Source organism: Peromyscus eremicus, chromosome 1 (genome assembly GCF_949786415.1).
Source record: "Peromyscus eremicus chromosome 1, PerEre_H2_v1, whole genome shotgun sequence".
Lineage (NCBI taxonomy): Eukaryota > Metazoa > Chordata > Mammalia > Rodentia > Cricetidae > Peromyscus > Peromyscus eremicus.
In genome coordinates this window covers 22439679-22445678 of record NC_081416.1, presented here as the reverse complement: position 1 = coordinate 22445678, position 6000 = coordinate 22439679, and positions in this window count along the sequence as shown.

The window sequence follows — 6000 nt, the reverse complement described above, 5'->3', positions numbered from 1 at the left end:
TTTCAGCACAAATAAAATATCACCACAGATCTTATTAATAAAAAACCCAGAGCCAGATATTGGGGTGAAAACTGAGAGATCAGAGGAATAGAACAAGCCAAGCCACAAGTTCTTACCCCTAGGAAATCCTCAGCCTAAGAAAGAGATACTTCATGTATACTCACACATACATACCTTTCTGTGCCCTGCCATCTTACTTCCTCTCTGCCCAGCTACATCACTTCCTCTTTCCACTCAGCTCTATCACTTCCTGTCTGTCTGTTCAGATCTCCAGGCCTCTATAGTTAACTGGTGCTGGGATTAAAGGCATGTACCACCATGCCTAGCTCTGTTCCTAATGTGGTCTTGAACTCACAGAGATCCGGATGAATCTCTGCCTCCCAAATGCTACGATTAAAGGCCTGTGCTACCACTGCCTGACCTCTATGTTTAATATAGTGGCTGGCTTTATCCTCTGATCTCCAGGCAAGCTTTATTTGTTAGAGTACAAATAAAATATCACCACAATCATGTTCATCCAACACATACTTGGGACATTTTATCTGGCTTGATCCTCTACATGTCTTGTGTTTGTTGTCACAACTGAATTCATGTATGTTTTACACATTTGTCTGCAAAGCATTTCTTCTTTGTAGTCATTCATGATCTCTGGCTCTTACAACATTCTGGCCCTGGATCTGCAGTGATTCCTGAGTCTTAGAATGTGATGATGTTGAAGAAATTGACCCATTTGGCATTGAGCAATTTACAGGCTCTTATTCTCTGTATCTTAAATAGCTGTGTGTCTTGGTGTTAATTGCCACTTAATGTGTTGTAAACATAAATAAAACCAACATGATCATTAGTATTCAGTTAAGTACTATGTTCCTTTAAAGTAATAGTAGTTGGCTCTCCCCTAGCATAAATAATCTATATAGCTATAGGTTCTAGGCCCTGATAATAGTTTCAGTTATGGGTTCTGTCTTGTGGGCTGGGTCTTAAATCCACTCAGAAAGTGGTTGGTAACTCCCACTATATTCATATCACTGTATCACTCGTACTTTCATGTCACTATAGCACTGGGGCCTTTGTCTTTCATACTGTTTGATAAAAGGTTCAAAGCTGGACATGATTGGTGATCATAATTCTCTTCCATTAGTGTGTACAGCACCTTACAGTTCTATGAAATTTAACCAGTATAGATAAATTTCCTACATCATATACATACATAAAAAGAATTTAAATGAGTTGCTCTAAATTGTGGTAATAGTGCCCTTAGTAGATAGTAAGTCTACTAAATAAAAAGCTTTATACCAGCCACAAGTTACCTCTACTGTTGGTTTTGGCCAGTGAAGCCTCATAGACATATAAATATTACAGGTTATTGCAATTGTTCTGGGTTATCCTTTAAAACTCATTGGTAAGACCCCATTGCTGATGGTACCTCATTCTTGAGTCATAGACCATGGAAAATCAAGATAATATATATCTGACAACAAAAATAATAAAGATAAGCTTGTCTACATTTTGCTTTGTGTTTTTGTTCAAGGAGCCATTTGTGAAGCATTGTGATTGTCATCAGTCATGTAGCAAAAAAACAAATACTAGATGAGTTGACTGTAAATTTTTTCTTTCCTGTTATTGTATATCTTACAGTAACTTGTCTATTCCACCATTAATATCACAGAGTCTTTGATCACTGTATGTTTGTTTTTATAATCATTTATTTTATGTAGACATAATTAGCATGTGTTCATTTTACAAACTAAAAGGATCCACAGTGGTATTTTCATTCAAGAGTCTCATGACTTTTGACAGTCATTCTCTTCCTATATACTGTGAGGTTCTTCATCACTCTTCTCTCTAGTCAGCTTCTCTTTCCAAATAGCACCTATATTATTAAGTATTCTTTAGAATAACATAAATTTTAGAGTAAATCTCTTTATATAAAGAGAAAGGAGATTTATTAGAATGGTTTATGAGTTTCAGTCCAGCTACTCCAACAATGGCTGCTTGTGAACGTATAGCCCAAGAATGCAATGGTTGTTAGAACAGGAGGCTGGATGTCTCCATGGTCTTCAGCATATGCTGGAATCTTGAAGAAGTAGACTCTAATGCCAGTGAAGAAATGAACTTTCTATCAAGGTGAGGAAAAGCAGGCAAAGAACATAATTTTCCTTCTTACATGCCTTTATGTAGACTTCCAGTAGAAGTTGTGGCCCAGATTAAAAGTATTTGACTTCTTACCTCAAGATCTAGATTAGAAGTAGATCTTCATACTTCAAATCAAGGAAAAATCCCCCACTTGTATGACCTTTGTTTGGGGATTTTAGTTAATTTCAGATTTAGTCAAGTTGACAAACAAGATTAGCCATTACAAGTCCATCCCTTCTCAACTTTACACTCAATCATAATTCTTCATACCATGAATAATTTCCAAATGAAAACAATATCCAAGTCATAATAATGCCTAAAACTAATATGACTATAACACATAAAATTACATATGTATCATATCTTTAAGCAGGTCATAATTATGGCTAACATGATATAACTGTCTCATGTACAAATGAAAATGCATTATAAATTTAGATAGGTGTCAATGTTCCTTGTTGGACATTTTTGTAGAATCTCAAACTGAAATATGATAACCTACCATATTACCTTAATTGATGTTATATAACATGATAAAGAAATTGAAAGAAAATACAAATGTCTGTATCAGAATATTCTTAACAAAATACAGTTTAAACACATATCAATTCATAATCTTCATTTCTGTAGCTGGTCATGTGGCCTTAGCTGATATTTATAATTATCTTCCTCTACTACTTATTTTATTTTTACTCTAACCTCAGCAAACATCTCAGGTAGTCTTGGCTCTTTTCCTGACTAAAAGACCCATCCCTTCATTCCTGACTGGTCTGTACCCCTTGTCATCCTGCCAGGTTTAGGTTGTTGTAGTTTCCCATTGACCTTAATCACAGGATTTTATATCACCAAGAGTTGCTCTAAGTGATCACCTTCACTCCAGATATAAATTTTCCTAACTCCATTGTGGAGAAGCAATCTAATTTCTCCACTGCAATCTAGATCACTTACCCCTCCTAACATTTATTTATTTCTAAGTTTGTTGATTTAAGAGTACATAAAGTCCAAAGTGGCCAGGGCAAATTCTGAGCTCCAGTTCAAAGAAATGTTTGTTGTGGCTTTTGACAGGAGTGTTCCCATAACTGGAACTAAAACTTCTAGGCCAGCAGAACTTAATATGAAGAGAAAAGAAGCAAAAGTTTTCCTAGTGGATCACTATGGGTGATAGTGTGTGTAACTATTTCCTTTTCCTTACCTTGATGCATGGGCCTATGGATCCTGGCTAAAGAAGAAACTGTGCTATATATTAGATTATAATTCAAAGTATATACAGCCTTCTGGAGAACCCCATCAATGCCTTCCAGGTGCTGACACTTAATTGGCACTGTAACTATGACTTCCAAAAGCTATTCCATCTTTTTATTAGGACAGATGCTTCATGGTGGTGGGGAACATAGGAAGAAAATGGATGCCATAATATTGTGCTTTTGGTCATGCTTCTCTATCTGAGTGAGTTCCTTAGTCAGAAGCAATACTGTATGAAATAACATGGAAGTGGATAAGCCATTCTATAAGTTCACAGATGGTGGTTTTAGCAGAGGCATTATGTACAAGAAAGGCAACTGCATAGCCAGAATAAGTATCCACTCCTGTAAGGACAAAGCATTGTTCATTCCATGAAGTAAGTGGTCCAATGCTGTAAATCTACTACAAGGTCACTGACTGGTCACCCCAAGTATGGTGCCATATCTGGATTTCTGTGTTTGTCTCTGCTGTGGGAAGATCTGGCACTCAGCAGCAGTTGTTGACAGGTCAATCTTGGTCAGTAGATTCTGATTTTGTCTAGGCATGCATAAAACCAGTCTCAACAACCATGACTACCTTGTTCACGGGCCCATTTGTCAATGGCGGGAATGGTTGAGGGAAAAGGCTGACATCTGCAGAATGGGTCATCCTATCTGCTGGATTATTAAACATTTCCTCAGTTGAAGTCACAACTTGATGAGCATTTACATGGGGCACAATTATTTTTATATCTTTCACCAATTTGGAGATAAATATCCCCAGACTTTCTCATCAATTTTCTAATCATGCTCTGTCCAAGTCCCTGACCATCTAGCCAATCCAAGAATCAGTGAATAATCCTACATCTGACCATTTCTCCTCCAAACAAAATGTGTAACCATGTGCACTGCCCAATGCTCTTCCCACTCTGAAGATTTTCCCTTGCCAAGGTCTTTCATGCTTGTCCTCAATAGGGGTTGTAGTACTGCACCTGTCCATGTCTGGATGGTGTCTGCATAATGTGGATGACCATTAGTAAACCAAGCACTAGTCTTCTCTTCCTCAGTCAACTATTCATAGGAATACCATGTGAGGCTATGCATTCATACCTGGAAGCAGATGGCATTGTAATGGGAGTAGAAACAATAAGCATTTGGACAACTTCATCATGTAACTTGCTTGTGCTTTCATTACCTAGTTGGGCTAGATCATAGATAGATATATAGATTAGATAGATAGATAGATAGATAGATAGATAGATAGATAGATAGATAGATAGAGATAGAGATATCACTTCCATTTGATAGATGGCTGCTGTGCATGTCCTACCTTATGACATGGTGAGTCAGATAATACTGAGCTCATGATGGGCAGCTCAGGCTGCACAGTATTTTGGTAGCCCATTGTCAAAAGTTCAGTTTTTAATAAAGTCCAATAACAGTCCAAAAGCTTCTCTTTCAAAGGGAGAATAATTGTCTGCATATGATTTTAAAGACCTACTCCAAAATCTCCAATTTTTTTTTCTGTGATTCACTATGATTCTGCCAAAGGTTCCAAACAGTATTCCTATCTGCTAATGACACCTCTAGTACCATCTATACTTCTAAATCATATATCCAAGTGATGGGGTGGACTACACAGAAGCCTGCACCTGTTGAAGAGCATTCTTTTGTACCAGGACACATACATACCTAGTAGCTTTTGGAGACACTTGGTATAGGAGTCAAAGTCACACACCCAAATAAAGAGTATGCTGCATCAAGAATCAAAAAAGGTCCACTAAATGTTGTCCTTTTTTCTTACTGGTGAGAGAGGCCAGGGAGATGCAATATGTTATGCTTCACATGGGAAGGAATATCTCTATATTATCTGCACCACTGAACTCCTAAGAAGTTCACCAAGGTAGAGGGCCCTTAAATTTTGGTTAGATTTATTACCCATCCTCTGATGCACAGATGTGTTTTCAATGAGTCCCAAGTGGTTGTTACTCCATGTTTACATGGTCCAGTTATCATAATGTCATCACTATAGGGCACCAAGGTAATATTTTGTGGAAGACACAGATGATCAAGGTCTCTTCTCACCAAGTTATGACACAGGGCTGGAGAGTAAATATATCCTTAAGGTAAAACTGTAAGTATATACTTCTAAACTTGCCAACTGAAAGTAAATGGCACTCTGTTGGTCTTCATGGACAGGTACTAAGAAAAAACATTTACTAGATCAATAGCTACATAATATGTACCAGAATATGTATAAATCTGCTCAAGTAAGGACACCACATGCCGTTCACAGCTTCAATCAGAGTCATTCCTGGTTGAGCTTTTAATATTCAACTGTAATTCTCAACAATCCATCTGTCTTTTTCACTAGCCTGATAGTAGAGCTAAAGGGAGATGTTTTGGGAAGCAGCATGCCTGCATCTTTCAAGTACTTAATGGTGGCACTAATTTCTGCAATTCCTCCAAGAATGTGATAAATTTTGGATTCACAATGTTCCTTGGAAGAAGCAACCTAAAGGCTTCCATTTAGCCTTTCTAACCATAAAAACCCTCACTCTGCAGGTCACTGAAGCAATGTGAGAATTCTGCCAATTTCTAAGTATATCTATCCCAATTATACATTCTGGAACTGGGGAAATTGTGA